Raw genomic sequence first — 16,103 nt, forward strand, 5'->3', positions numbered from 1 at the left:
ATGGGGCAACTTTCGAAGGTGGCTGGTCTCTTCATGGATAATTAATCTGAAAGGAAATCATGAAAGTTGCTGAATTCTGTGCAGTCTGAGCACTAGTCTTCAGTGTTCCGCTGTCTTGGCCATGACCCAGGATCATAACCACTAACCTCTGTGGACCACCTGAGCAGGGGCTCTGCGGAGCCCCTGAAGCCCCAGCCTGAGCCTACTTCGGGGCCATTTGCATTTCTGAGATCCTTGAAATTGCTGAGCTGGGTATCTGGCTAATGGAGGTGGTCAGCATCAACCCCCTTCTCTCCTGGCCACCACCCTCAGGAGAATCCGGGACTCTTGTCCAGTGTGCTCCCCAACAGAGGTCAGAGTTGGAGCTCTCCAAGGTGCTGATGTCCCAGGCCAAGTCCCCCAGAGGGCACATTACACTGCAGATGCGCTTCCACCTAAGTCAGCCGTGGGGCCTTTCTTTGCCTCCCTTCGTATGGCCAGGAGGACTCCCTGATACCCCTGAGTGGGAGAAGATGGAGCTTAGGGTCTTCTGATTGGTGTGGGAAGGTTGGCCAATGGCTTGGAGCAGATCTGAGAATGTAACAGTGATATTTCTCTAAGATACTTAGAGGAGCCTCAGGAAATACTTTGGAATTAGCTACCCCTGAGCCACAATTGTCCACACCAGTGAACTCTTATAATCTCTGAGTAGAAAAGTGCTACTTTTAGCAAGAGTCTAACATTGTAGGCCAAATTGGGGCATTCTCTTGATTGACTGTGGGTGTGACTATTTGAGTAGTTAGGTCAGAGACAAGTTCTGAATCAGGGCAATCACTTTATCACTGGGAGAATCCCATGAAGCAGCATCAACAGGACTTGGTGATTACTGGGGTAGTAGGAGAGAGGAGAGAAATCATCCTTGACTCTCAGATTAATGGCTTGGGAAACTGAGTAGTTGGTAATGCCATTCACCAGGAGAAGTAGCAGAGTTTTTTGAGGGGGAGGATGGTAAGTTTGGTTTATACATGTTGAGGGTGAGGTTCTAATGGTATTTCCAGAAGGGGTTGGGTGCATTGTTCTGTAGCTCAGCAGAGAAGTCAGGGCCAGTGATACAGATTGGGAATCATCCAAGAAGACGACAGGGTTTAAGAGATGGGATAAGATTAAATCAACCAGGAACAATGTGTAGAGTCAGAGGAGAAGAGGAATGAGAACAGGAGCTTGGTGGAACATCTATGTATTCTGGGTTTACTGAGGCAAAGGGGCTGCTAAATCAGTCTGCCACAGGACTCTCATCATCTGCTTACAGGCCACTTCATCACCAACCGGACATCATTCCTACACCTCCTTCCCTCTCTCCTCTGATGCATATACAGTCATGTGCCACATCATGACGTTTTGGTCACATGCGCAATAGTAGTCCCATAAAATTATAATGGAGCCAAACTTCCTGTAAGAAATGGAAGGATTTTTGGTTCAGGAAGAGTTCATTTTTCTCTGATGGGAGCAGTCTCTGCAGGGCTGAGCCCTCGAGTCCCCCTCACTCCCAGCACCTCAGTGTCGAGTGCACAGGTTACGTCCCGATCAGTCAGCCTCAACCTGGCTCAGCACAGAGGAGGAGATGGAGGCCCCCAACGCTACACATGCCGAGGGTGCTCCGGCCCTCCCAGATCTAGCCTGTGGTCTTCAGAGAACACTGCCGTGTGTTCTTTGTCGAGAGCCTAAGACCTTGTACAAAGATGCAGGTCCACAGGAACTACCATGATAAATATTAGGGTAAATTAATAAACGGTTTCTGAGGTGGTGTGGAGCCAGCCTGTCCTTGCACGTTGGAAATATTTCTGGTTGTAATGAGGCAAAGCATTGATAATTCTTCTTCCTTTCTTCAATTCAACGTGAGAGAAAGCCCTTTGTGCCAGATGGAGTCAGTGGAACCAAAAACGAAGAGGGCTTGTGGGACGGTGTTCACAAAGTCTGCAGTGGTGTGCAGCAGTGTCCTGGGCTTTCACACTCTGCCACTGACTCACCAACTCAGAGCATCTTCCAGTCCTGCAGGCTCCATTCACAGTGAGCACCCTACCCGGGTGAGCCATTTTAAAAAATCTTTACATCATGTTTTTACTGTGCCTTTTCTATGTTTAGACAAGGTTAGATGTACAAATACTTACCACCATGTAACAATTGCGTACAGTATTCAGCATAGTGACATCCTGTATAGGCTTGTAGCTTATACACCATGTAGCACAGGTGTGTGCAGGCTTAACCATCTAGGTTTGTGTAAGTTCCCTCAGTGATGTGCACACCATGCTGAAATTGTTGAAAAAACGCGTATCTCAGAGTGTATCCTTGTTGATGAGTGATGCATGATTATCTATAGATATGTAGGTCTATGTTACGTAGGTACGGACTTTGATATATCAAGGTAGATTTATTTTAATAAATTGGCTCATGTGACTATGAAGGTTGGCAAGCCCCAAATCTGCAGGGTTGGCCAACAGGCTAGAGACCCGGGGAAGCATCAACGGGAAAGTCTGAAGTCTGAAGGTAGTCTGCTCAGAATTCCTTCTTCCTTGGGGGGAGTTAAAATCTCTTTTTTCTCTTAAGGCCACCCACTGTTGAATGGGGCCCACCCACATTATGGAGGATAATCTGAGTTACTCAAAGTCTACTGATTCAAATGTTAATATGACCTAAAAAATGCTTTCACAGCAACATCCAGACTAATGTTTCGTGGAATATCTGGGTCCTGTAGCTTGTTGCATTTGATACATAAAATTAGTCATTATGAGGCGGGACTCCCAACGGGAGCCTCATCTCCAGGTGCAGATGAGGTTAAATAAATAACAAATAAAGAATAACTAGTTCCTTCCAAGTTGCTTAATGGCCCGGGGGCCCCTCCTTCTCACCCTTGTTCACCAGGCACATGTGTCCGCATGTGGAGGAAGGGGCTGGTGGTGCCCTTGTCGGGAATTTGTCCCTGTTGATCACTCTCTAATCACGCTTGCTCATTCCAACCTGATCCATCCAGATTGTTCAGCCCATTTTTCACTGCACGGCCCCTGTCCTCTGACACCCCAGGTTGGACACCTGCCTTTGTTCTCTACCTGCAGAGTCTCCTCCACTTTTGACTCTGGTGTTTGATATACTGCACCTTCCAATAGCATGTAAGGGAAGCTTCAGCTCCAGTGGGAGCGCACCCCATCCAGCCTCCCAGGTATAGGAAGGTTGTGGGACCAAAAAAAAAAAAATCCCATTTCCATTTCAAAGTTGGAAAATGTGAGATGGAGAGGAATTGAATTACTTGCCCCAAAACATCTTTCAGAGAAAATCTGGTGCTGCCAACAATGGGGCTTTCTGCACACTCACACCATTCCCCATCTGTGTTGAAATCCTCGGTGCATTTTTCAAGCTTAGTGTCCAAGACATCTCCAGCCTAATAAGAATAAGGCGCCCTGGGCTGGTGCCCAGCCAGGGCGGGAGTGAGCAGATACGCATTCCTTTGAAGCCGGTTTCGGATTCTGGAATGCTTTCCTGGAAACCACACGATCTCAGGAGAGATTCATCACCTCCTGAAGCTGCTTGAGGACTAGGTCAGGACAGGGGCCCTGGACCCCTGAATGAGACAGGGTCTGCCTGGATTAGCAGCTTCCCGTGTGGGGACAGCAGGATTTACTCAGAGCCAGCCTGGGCAGCTCTGGCTGAGGTCCAGAGTGAGCCCCTCCTCAACTCTCCCCATCCTCACCCCCAGACACACTGCCCCACAAAGCATGAGGGTCAGGACAGAAGGCCTGGGGACAGAGACACAGACAGAGAAACTCCTCTGTAGGGGTGCACCTGGAGACATTCTCCCATCCAGGAGCTGGGGAGAGGGTTTGGCTGCCCCGCTGCACGATGATGCTGAAACATCTTAGCAAGGCAGTGAGGGACGGTCGTGTGAGCACTAGAGAAGGAATCAGAGCCTTGAGACCATGTTCTAACCATGCCATCTCCTTCCCGGTTGATGCCAGAGATGCCCTTGGGGCTCATTTTTCTACTTTTCTCACTTCAGAGATGGGGAGGCTTTATGAAGTCATAGCTGTGGCTGAAGGTCCCAGACAGGGGTAGTGTCAGAACTAGAACTAGCAACAAAGTGTCCTGACCAATACAATTTCCATTATTGCCTCTGTCCCTCTATAATTTCTCTGGACCTCAGATTTTCTCATCTGTCAAATGGGGGCCAGGGACATCTGCCCCCCCACCCCAGGGCCACTGTAAAGAGACCAAATACAATCACAGATAGAAAAAGGTTCTAAAAAGGTGAGAGTGTCCTTGGGGAACTCTTGACTCCCAGGAGCGGCACCTACTGACTCTTCCTAATCTGGGTATACTTGCCTTCCCACATCTGATGGAGCCCAGCAGGGACGTAGGTCTGAGTTCCAGGGTGAGGGGGCCGGGATGACACCCGGCTAGAGATCAGAGTATATCCCAACTGGTGTTAAAATATTGAAACACTTGCTGTCCCAATCTCCCTGACTGTCCTTCTGCCACTGTGGCTCCCTGCCCCCCAGTAATTTCTGGACTCCCCCCAACCCAGGCATTAAAGGCTGATGTCTGGCAGAGCAGGAGGCCTCCGAGGCCTGCCCCAGCCCTACTACCACCAGCGGCATCTGTTCTGATTGGTCTGCTCATTCTGTACCATGTATTTTGGTTATCTAATGATATGCACCAAAGCATTCTGAAACTTGGTGGCTTAAAACGACAGTGTCTTAGGATCTCTAGAAGTTCTGTGGGTTGGCCAGGCTTGGATGGATGGTTCCCCTGGGGGACTCTCCTGTGACTACAGCCAGGTGGTGGTTGAAGCTGACATTATCTGAATGCTCAGAAGGGCTGGACCTCTAACACAGCTCATCTCTGTGGTGGGCCCTGGATGCTGGCCAGCCGTGGGATCTCCGTGGGGCTGCCACCCAAGTGGAGTACCTGCATTTGGCCTCTCCAAGGGGCTTGGGCTTCTCACAGCACAGTAGCTGATTTCCCAGAGCCAGTGTGTCTGAGGCATGAAGGGTAACTGATCTAGTGCTGTCTCCAGCATCGTCTACATGTCAAAACTGTCAAGGGTCCTCCTGGATCCAAGGGAGGTAGAGTGCCTAGATCCACTTGCAGCAAAGCTTGTGGGTAGGAGAGAGAGAAGGCTGCATTCACCTTTGGAAAATACAGTCTGTCCCGGTCACTGCAGGAACAGCTCACCAGGCTGACTCTCAGTCTTTCTGGTGCCCCCTGCCCTTCTTTTTAAAGCCCTTTCTCCCTCCCAGGCAGGCGCCCACCAGTTGCATGGGGAAGACCTCTCCCCTCTCCAGAGTTCTTCCTCTTCCATTCTCAACAGAGGAAAGAGCTGACAGCTCTTCTTCATACTCTCACACTAAAGCTCTCCACAGGCATTTGCATCAACTACAATATGGTTTTCCATTTATTGGCCAAACTGGAGAATGTTATTGACCTCAGGAGCATGCAGGTGACCAGCGTGAAATCTCACCCCCTGGGTGTGTGTTGTCCAGCAGGGACTGTGCCGTGGCAGGAAGCATCACTATTGGAGGTCTTTGGGCAGACTTTGGCCCCTGCCAGCGATACAGTGGGGTATCGCTGAATGAGCCATCTGAAAGGGCTTGGCCTCCTCTGGCCAAGTCCAAGCTCCATGTCTTTGACCTCAAAAATTTGACCCCCACTGGGTGCAGGCTCCTGTCCACCTGAGCTGGGTTCTGGGTCTGGATAATTGCTTTTGCTGCTCAGAAAGGCTGTACTTGCAGTCACTCTAACTATCATTGCTATCTAGAGGATTCCATTTGCCTGGTTTCCTTCCCCCACCGTGAAGCATGGGTATATCCGTAATCCGTGCCTCTGCCATGTGCTTCTTCCTAGCACTTCTCTCTGTGGGAACTTTGCCAAGCTGTCTTAAGGAAAAGAAGCCATGTGACCTTCCATTCCACGGAGGGAGGAAAACACAAGTGGCTCTTGGTCCTGCTCCCATCCAACCAAGCCCCGATGTGCTCTTTAACTGAGGAAAAATCTGTTATGCATAAAGAAAAACGAAGGATGATAAATTATAGGACCTTGTAAAATATATTGAACATGAATCCGCACTTTCTTCTGGATACTTGAACTCAGAGGGACATCGGCCAGACTCTGCTGCTCACGCAGGCAGGAGTGCCAGCCTCCCTGGTTGTTTTTCATTCTTCAGTGTGATCCCATCAGGGTCCGGCCAAGTCTGAGGGCCTCCAGGGTCTCCCGGCCAGCACGTGTTGTCATCTTGTCCACGATTTCATGACTTGCTCTGAATTAGGAGCTTCATTAAAGTGATATGTCTCTCTCCATGTTAGAAGTGACAAGTGACCTTCTAACCAAATGTGGCCTCATTAGATGACAGAAAAGAATTAAATGGCAGGATGCAGGATGGTAATGTTTTGATATTTATGAAGGTCAAGTGAAGGGTGAGTAATATAACAGAATATTCCACTTAAAGTCAGACCAGTGCTCCCAGAAATTGCTGCCATGGCTGCTGTTTGGAGCTATAGGAAATGGGTTTTCTGTCCACTTTCCTTGTGTTGCAAGGTTGTAGACTGTCCACGGTTTGCATGAAGCCACTGGCATATTTTAATCATAACTGGAAGACTGGTTTGAGGAAAAACTGGAAAATGTCCAGAAGTAACTTGTTTTTGCCAACCATCCTAATCTTCCACTCCAGCCAATTATTCACAGGTTAACTGGTGTTTTGCCCAGAAGAGGTCTCGGGGGCCCAGCAGCTTTGCTCATCTGAGGGTCCCTGGGATCTGGCTCCGCTGGACTTCCTGTTTCTGCAGACCTTATCTCTATGATTCAAGTAACAGAAGAGTCTCATTTCGACGTCATCTCAGTGCAGTTCATTGCCTTCGGGCTGCTTGATGGATCAAGGAAGGGGCTTTGGGTCTCCAGGAGCTGGTGCTCCGATTGGTGAGACCCACGGGCTGGAGGCTGTTGGAGCAGGAAGTGTTGGTGGGGCATGAAGGATGCTGAGACTCACTGGGGTGGTCCCTTCCAGGTCCAAGAAGTTTGTGCCCATAGGTCCCTGGTACCCTGGGGATTCGGGGGGCAGGGTCAGCACCTAGGATGTGCAGGTTTGGCACAAGGATACTTACGATGAGCAGCAGATGAGTTTTAACTTGTGTTCCATTTGCCAAGCTTTTGATGCTGGGCTGTGTCCATCTGGAGGATACACAGTCCGTGAGTCAAGTCAGGTCCTGATTTTATAAATAAGAATATTTTGGAACATAGTCACACCCATTTGTTGATGTGTCATGTATGGCAGCTTTCATGTGACAATGGCAGAGTTGAGTGGTTGTGACAGAGAACTTATGATTCGCAAAGCCTAAAATATTTACTATCTGGCTCTTGATAAGGAAAGTTTTTTCAGACCACTGATCTGGAGGTGAGGCACCTTTTTCTAATTTGCAGAAGGCCCTGTCTGCCTGCCAAGCTACAGTTGCATCTGAAAGATCGGGGCCGTCTTTTTCTAATTTGCACAGAGGAACCTTATGGGCTAGCAAGGACCTATGGGGAAGATCCCAGTCATGCCTCCAAGGGAGGGAGCTCAGAGGGGCCTGGGCTCACCCATGAGCCTTGTGCTGGCCCACTGCAGGGTGCCGGTGGACTCCAGAGCCGGTCCAGGCAGAAGAACCACAGAAAGGCTGTTTGGGGAAGGAGGGGCTGGTTGTAGCAGCTCCCAGAGGTAAAACAAATGTTTTCCTTGTTGTTTTTCCAAATAGCCGTAAAAGAGAAGGTTTGGTTTTGGATCTTTGTCACTGGCCGCTCCATAAAGAAATGAAAACTGTCTCGTGGGTTATCAAGCGCTTGTTTACACAGCAGGGCTGAGGGACACGCTTTATTTTTCTGCGGGTTTTCTTCTAATCCGAAGTGAAACATGACCTAGAGAATCCATGGGGTTCCCTTTGCCTTTTGCAGCCCAGAACCTGCAAAGGGGGTGACTGTGTTCACTGGTGTGGATATCACACGTCCCAGGTAGATCTGGTCTCACGCACATGACAGATCTGGTGTGCTCCACCCGAACCCCTGCAGGAGCCTGAGTCCTCCCTGGGAGTTGATGGACAAAGGAGGGCTGACGGCTGGTAGGACAGAAGGCTGGAAGGGAGCTCAGAGCTGTCTTCTCCTCTGACACCCCTTGGCGTCCCTTCCCTGAGCACACGGGAATCAGCCTCAATGAGGTGCACCCACCAGGTGCTGCTACCTTCTCTGGTCAGCCTCCGGGGGGCAGAGTTTGGGGTCCAGGCAGGAGCCCCTCATGCAGGAAAGTGTGCCCATGGTGGTGCAGATCGCAGGGAATGGGGGCATGGTGGGAATAATTCTGTCAACAATTTCTGCAGGCCCCGCACTCAGTCATGTTTGAAGCTCTTTGTGTTCCTGACCTCATTACTCTTCCCCGCTGTCCCAGGAGGCTGACACCATTTCCCCACACCCACTACTTGTTATGAATAATTTAGACATCACCTTAAAAAATCTGGCTCAACAGGATGGAATGATACATCTGACGGCCTGCACAGGTTAAAGGGACGATAGGATGGCTGCTTATTGCTGCCATCCTATATAGCAAATAAACTTAACAACCCTCCTCTGGCTTTGTTAATGGTGCAACAACTTATTTTTTAGAAGTTGACTACATGAAATCCAAACAGGGATGGCCTGGATGCAGGAAAGGTCAGGAGGACAGACGTGAGGGGAGCTGGAAGCAGAGATGAGGAGCTGTCTGTCCATGGATGGTAATGTCACAGGGAGCCACATCACATGGGACACAGAGCCTGGAGCTGCCAGCTGGCCCTCCCTGGGGGAGAGCGACAGCAAGAGGACCAGGCGTGACCCCCTCGGGCCACTTCCAGGGGCTGCTGCCTCTCTTGCCAGCCCCAAGGAGACAGGCTCCTCACCCCTCTTCCTCCCAGCCTTGTGCCATAAACCTGATGACCACACCCTGGTGGAGATGGTGGGGGCCCTCAAATTTGGCTCGGGGGTATTGGGCATGACATACGCAACCCCGAGTTTTGGAGCCTGCTTCCCTTAGGACTGCATGCCCTATCACCCCTGGCCCCCTTGCATGCTCACACGTGCCCAAACATATATGTACAGTATTATTCAGTGTGTCAGGATACTCAGTACTGGCTATGGAGTCTTTCATGGGAGGGTGATTCAGTCTGTGTCACTTAACGTCTTCCTTGCAGGGCAGATGAGTCAACTAACCTTATTCAGCACGTGAATTAATTTCCCTGGGGTAAGTGAGGGCGTAGCCATGCTCTTAAGACCCACTGGCCTGGAAATGGGTGTACATATGTGTGTGCATGTGCATGTGTGTGCACACCTCTGTGAGTGTGCATGTGTTGGTGTGCATGTGTGTGACCTCCTCTGAGAACTTTGTTGGTCCCCTCTGCCTTCATGGCGGGCACGTGCACGCGGCAAGCAGATCAGACGTTTCACTGAACTGAGGTAGGGTCTGAGGCCCGGGAGGGGGTGGGATCACTGGGGCATTTCCCTGAAGCCACCTCTTGTTCCGTGAGAGGTGGGGGAAGAGTTGGATGCTCTATAAAGGTCTAAAAGAGAGCAATCAAATCCCTTACACTCGGGCTGTCTATGAAATCAGCAATCACAGGAAAGCAAGCGCTGTCCTGAGTGGCTCAGGTCTAAGCCTGCAGACAGAGCAGCTCTGGAAGGAAGCTTTGTCCTCGTGAGGGGAGTGGTTGGTTAGTGCTGGAGCAAGTCTCCCCTGTGTGCTTTTCTGCCTTCCCGGGAGTTGGGTGAACTATCTGTCTCTGGCGGAGGCCACGTTAGTCAGGGCTCCAAAACACCACAGCTGCAGTTTCTAGAGTCCAAGAGACAAGATTACAGTTTTGTTGCCTCTTATAAGGAAAGACCCCAGTTTTGGGGTTGTAGCAGCGGGAAGAAGGAATCATTTCCCTTGGAGTTAGAGGCAAGCACCCTGAAGGTGCCACCCCGTGTGGGGAGGTCTGAGTGTGAGCCCCGTGCATGGTGGAGAGACCCAGACAGATTCTGACCTTCCGGAGGGGGCGCCAATGTTTCTCAGGCACTGGAGTTCTGCACCATGGAGATTAGCTTCTGCCAAGCATCGACGTTCACAAGTCCCCAGTCAGACAGCTGTGCCCAGTAAACTGGTCCATTCTTCCCTCTGCACATAGGCCGCTAACTTCCTTTCATTTCTACTCCTCCAGAATGCAGAGTTCCCGAATCCCCACCTCCCCGGCCCTGCCTCTTCAACCTCCCTCCCCCCCAGGCCTCTTCTCCTTTAGGCAGTCTTCCCTGTCCGGTCAGAGCCTCCCCCTGCCATGGTCCGGAGCATCCCCGGTCTTTGCTGGGAGTGCCTGGCAGGGTGACGGCCAGCAGGGGAGATAGGGGAGTTTGCTTCCAGACTTTTCCAACAGAAGACCTCCTCTCCTCTGGGGGACCGTAATCTGTAATGTTGGCCAGTTTTAAGGAATAAAAGGATTTACATCCAGGAGCTTAACCAGGTAGGTGAGGCCAGTAAAAGCGAGGCTATGTGTAGTCAGGGCATGTATAATGAGGATGTCTTATCATGAGTGTGGCCACTGAGTGTGCCCATGGGGTGCCCACAGTGTGGTGCGATCCAGGACCCAGGTGCATGGTGGGTGAATCTCTGTTCTTCCCGACTTCCCCGGGCCTTCTGTCTTGCCATGAGTCAAATGGAAAGTTTTAGGTCCCACGGCTTCATCTTTGTTGAAATCACTAGTACTTTAAAGAGATTATTTATGCCAACAACTGTTCATCTGTTCCCTTAAATGACCTAAGGCCATGACCCCAGTTGCTTTTACCACCTCCCTCCCTTTGGTCTCTGAGATTTTGGGGGCAGGAAAGACCTTCCTGACACTTAGGGGCCTTTGAACACCAATAACAAATCAAGGAGGTAAGGGGCTCACGGGGGGTTTTTGGGGGGATGTGGCATCTATTTCTCTGGAGAGACCACATGAGCAGTTTTTAATTTTTGCTACTTAGATTGCATTTTCTTGTGCTGTTGGATATTACCAAACATTTTCATGAACAAGAGGGCAAGAGCAAGCAAGGGCCTATCATTCTCTTGCCATTTGGTATAAAGTTTCTCCTACTTTCTTTCATTCGGGTGTCTGCTGCCTCTGATAACATCTGGGGAATCAAGAGACATCTGGCTGATAAAAAAATATTTCTCCCCCGAGTCCAGAAGCGTGAGTTCAAAGCTGGCCTTTGCCAAGACCGCCTCCCTGCACAGTGGCCCATAAGCCCTCAGCAGTCTCACCAACCGAAGGGCCCACCAGTCCAGAGGAGATGGCAGAGAAGGTAGCTGACCGTCACACGGAGGCCTGCTCTGGGCGTGGGAGGCCCCAGGACACGTGGCCTGGGGGAAGGATGGTTTTGGGGGGCCAGTCATGGTCCTCCACTTGCTCAAAGGGAGGAAGGAAAGAAAATAGACTGTGTGGCCCCAGACGGCAGAGGTAGAACCTGCCAGGTAAGGAGACTTGCAGGGAGGCAGAACTTTCTATTGATCGAAGGGCAGGGTTGCCTCCACTCCCAGGGAGAGATAGGGGAGGGCGGGGCCGCCCCTCAGTGAGGTTGCTGAAGAGGGTTCCTGGGAGGAGACCTAGGTAGCCAACTGTGGAACGAGCACATGCGACCTGGTGTCCTTAACAAAGTCACCTCTCCGCCCCAAACCTTTAAAAACTCACAAAATTGTTCATTTTTAGTGCAAATATAATAAAGCAGGACGATAAAGGAAAGGATGGTGCACATTGAGAAATTTATAAGCCGTTTGAGAAGTGACTGTTCATCCAAGATTCCAGTGCCTTCGGTGATCTTGCTCGGTACTTGATTCTCTTCTTCGGCTCAAAGGAGGACAGCTCCTGACTGGTCACGGTCCAGCCAGCCCTGACGTGTTGAAGGGAGGGGTCCACAGGAAAGGTGGGAGAGGAGGACGGCTGGCTTAGGTTCCCTCCAAATCTACCACCGCACACGGTCCATTCCCATGCGCATGATGGCAGCCAGGCCAAAGAAGGCCCCCAAATGCTTCTTTTCGGGGCACACTCAGGGCCCGCCTGATGTCCTCCATCACCCCGCCCCTCCTCCGCCCTGTGTGTCCCCATCTCCGAGACAATCCTGGTGGCTGGGTTTGCCGCCGCACAAAAGGCATGCTCAGGCAACTCAACCATAAAAGCGGCTCGAAGGAAGACCAGCTGTACTTATGAATAAACATCCCAAGCACATTAATCTGCTAAAGGCTTTTATGAGGGGAAACATAAAATTTCAAATAGAGGGCTAATGGGAACTATGTCCGAAATGTTGGAACTGGTGATGCTCTACAGTAGGGAACTGCCCAGAGAGATCCATAAAACCAAATGGAATTAACAACTGATTCGGTTTTAAGACCCGGGCCCACTCACTCCCACACCTGAGTTGTATATCTTATCTGAAGGGCTGTTTCATGTTCCCGAATCAGCTCGGTGTGCAAGCGAGCTGTCACGGTTTTATGGCCTCGCCTTGAAAGAGCAGGGCATGTCTTTCCCGGAGAAGAAGGCTAACGAGAGGTAAGATGCAGGGATTATGGGCTCTCCCACAAACCCGGGCCGGCAGATGCGCCTCTTTTCTGTAATCAAAATGAATATTTTCTTTGGATCCAGCTAGGAAGACCCCGTAAAACAGCCCGGGAAGAGGAGACGTGTGCCAGGCCAGATAAGAGATTGGAAGCAGACGGTCGAGGAGAGCAGGTGTCCAGCTCTTTGGGGTGCCCACCCTTCCCCCTCTGGAGGACAGGGGTTTAAAGACTCACAAGGTGCCTTTCTTTTTTTAAGTGAAAAGTGGTAGGTGGCATATGCTTAGCATTGCTCCCTGCCTAGGCCTTCAGCTCTGTTCCTGACCCACCCTCTTTCCCCTGCTGGGATTACATGGAGCTCTCTTTTGCATTTTTTTCCTTCTTACTTTGTGCCAGGCTACTCTGGCCTGCAGGCCACCCCCTTCTCCCCCCCCCCCCCAGATAAGAGCCTTTGGAGCAGTAGAAAGAGCTTAGATTGAGGAATCAGAGTAGGTTCAAGTTCCCACTCTGCCCCTTACTGGCTTAGTTGGACCTCAGGCAAGTCACTTACTTTTCATTTTCTCATTGGGAAAAAAAGAGAAAACTGCCATCACAGGTGCATCATGGTCACTACCTATTTGGGCAGAGTCTGATGGCCAAGGGTCATAGTTAACGCTTGATCATGAGCAGATACTTCCCCTTCTCTGAGCCTCAGTGTGCTCAGTCTATTGAATGCAGATTATGACCCCTTGCTGGGCTGCGAAAGGGATCAAATGAAATATGCTAGCAGAGTCCTTGTCCCACATAGGCACTCGATGACTCTTCACTGTCACTGTCGTCGTTTAAGCAGAGATCAGGCTGCTCGGTCGACAGTCTGACTCACCCAAACACCACAAGGCACGAAGTCCAATAAGGGGGAATCCAGGCATGCATGCCCTGCACCCCTTGCTCATGATGGAGTCCTTATTTAATTCCAGTTTCAGCCTGTCTCTGGCCCTTGGCTGCTTTTCACTGTCAGACCAGCCCATAGGCTTTGGGATCATGCTATGAACTTGGCTTTCCAAGCTGGGGGGTGCTCAGTACTGTCTAAGGATTTGGCTTGTACCCCCCTCGGGCCGTTGTAGCCTGATGCCTTAGACAGGACCTCCTGGGCTGGCTCCAGCCCTGCATCCCCAACACCAGCTCTGGGCGGCTCCGCCTCCCTCAGGTGGGTCAACTTCAAGCATGAATGATTAGCGTGGGGCCAGGTGGGTCCTTGAACTCTCAGTGGGACCTTTCTCTAAGGTACATGGTTATCTAACCAGTATGTTATACATCTGAAACTAATATAGGCCAATACTGAATGTAAACTGTAACTGAAAAAAAAAAGAATAAACGATTAAAGATGGGTGAGGAATAAGATCATCACAGATCTCTCCCCTCCTGCTCTGGGGGCCAGGCACCGCTTTCCCCCCCTGCCAGACTCACCCCAGTTTGACAGCGAAACAGCTAAACACGTGAGTAGACACACGTGCTAACAGCAGTGGGCGGGACTGGACAGCGTCAGTGATGTAAAGTGGATGCCGCCCCCAGGGTGCGGTCTTGGGGGGTCACCCCTCCTCTAGGCGGGAGTCAACTCAGCTCCTCCTCTTTGTCTGCCCTGCCTGCCTCAAACTACTGCCTGTGGTTCTTCAGTTTTTCTTGATTTTGAGGGGTGGCGTCTCCCAAGTGAGCCTGAATTTATGGAAAGGTGGATGCCATGGTCTTAACCTCCTTGTTCCCCCATGTTGCCCACCACAGGGCAGAACCCCGATGAAGATGGAGGGAGCCCAGGCCCCATGGAGAGACCGTGCCGAGGTGTTCAGCCGAGTCCCAGCTTCCTCCACCGCTGGACATGGGAGGGAGGAGGCCTCAGGACAGCTCCTGCCCAAGCCACTGCCTGGCCACAGCCGCACGAGGGCTCCAGGATGAGAACCGACTAGCTGAGCCCAGTCAACCCCTGGAATCCCGAGAAGTAATAATAATAACAATAACAGACCGTGGTTTAACACCATTGGGTTGGGGTGACTTGTTGAGAAGCACTAGAGACCTAGATCACTGGTCACTTAAACATGACTTTTGGCTGTTTGTATGGTCATGAGAACCATAAGCCATGCCCCTTGGAGAGGCTTGAAGTGCCACCGCCAGCTGGAGGTGGGTGGTGGCTCCAGGTGGTGGCAGCGTCCTACCCAACCTGCATGCCAGGCCTCAGGACTACCAGGGAGCTGGCACTATGGGATTCCTCTGGCGGGGCCCCTCACCGGGGGAGGCATTGGCTGTCTGGCCCTTGGGGAGCGACCCACCCTTCCACCTCCGGCAGACCTGGGAAGATATCCAGGGCCAGCTGTGTGCTTTGGAAAGCTACTTCTCAGCTCTCTCTCCTGTGCAGAGGTATAAGATTAACCTCCGGTTTTACACTCTGGAAATCCAAGTATCATATAAGGTTCAGTGTTTTTCAGGTGCAAGTTCTTTATTTGGCTCTTAGCAAACGAGTTCCATAACAAACTCAATCTGAATCTGGGAACTGCAAGAGTAAAGGGGTTTCTAGTTACCCTCTGGCCCACACTCAAAGTCCTGGTGTTCCCTAAGGAGTGGGTGTGAAGGCTCCGGATCCACAGTGGTCTGGGAATGGAGATTTGGAAGAGAGGACAGAGGTTCCCCGGAATTACAATACTTGCCATTAGCTGGTGAGCAGGTGGTCAGAGAGAAAGGAAGGCGGGGAGGGCTGTAATAAGGGCGTGTGGTACGTACTCTTTCGAGATACATTCTCGGCAGCTGTGCTCACCTAGCAGCCCTGCTATGGACCGAGTGTGTCTCTCTGAAGTCCATTTTTTGAAGCCGCAGTCCCCAGAGTGATGGTGTTTGTGGATGAAGGATAATTCGGTTCATGTGAGGTCATGTGGGTGGAGTCCCCATGATGGGTTAGTGCCCTTGTAAGAGTCCAGAGCCCTCTCTCTTCCATGTGAGGACAGAGCAAGAAGGTATCCTTCTGCAAACCAGAAAGGGGGCTTGCCATTTAATCCGCTCAGATGCCAAATCTGCCAGACCCTTGACCTTGAAGTTACCAGCTTCCAGAACTGTGAGGACTAAATGCTTGTTTAAGCCACCCAGGTTATGGTATTTTGTTACTGCAGCTGGAGTGGACCAGGCAAGCCCTAAGACCTTATTTTTAACTTTGTCTGGTGGGCCTGGCTGAATGCAGGAAGTTATCTCCTCCAGCCTGATTCCTTTACATGCGAAGACACTTGCAGCTGGAAGACTTGCCCAGGGCCACACAGCTGTGCAGAGTAGTCCCTCCACAGCGTGGGTGGTCTGCCACGGCAAGGCCTTGGCTTTGACATCAGAAATGCCTTGGCTTTTAATAGTGACTGTCCATCTACACTGAGGAAAGCAGAAAACAGAGACAACTACCCAGTGAATCCACCAAGCAGACAGACCCCCTTGAGGAAGAGGAATTTCTTGGTGGATATAGGTTCTATTTAGTGGCTGGAAATCCCTGATATGTGCTCAGGATTCTAGGCAACTTTGT

General features: G+C 50.9%; 1 long non-coding RNA gene across 1 annotated transcript; it reads left to right on the top strand.

Moving 5' to 3' along the window:
- Window positions 1–1,646: 1,646 nt before the first annotated feature.
- Window positions 1,647–15,061, top strand: LOC128627704 (uncharacterized). The gene is made up of 3 exons (XR_008391996.1): window positions 1,647–2,063; window positions 12,666–12,817; window positions 14,336–15,061. It is a non-coding gene; the product is annotated as an uncharacterized LOC128627704 (long non-coding RNA).
- Window positions 15,062–16,103: the final 1,042 nt, after the last annotated feature.

Source organism: Artibeus jamaicensis, unplaced genomic scaffold, assembly GCF_021234435.1.
Source record: "Artibeus jamaicensis isolate MK-2021 breed Jamaican fruit bat unplaced genomic scaffold, CSHL_Jam_final contig_465, whole genome shotgun sequence".
NCBI classification, from domain to species: Eukaryota; Metazoa; Chordata; class Mammalia; order Chiroptera; family Phyllostomidae; genus Artibeus; species Artibeus jamaicensis.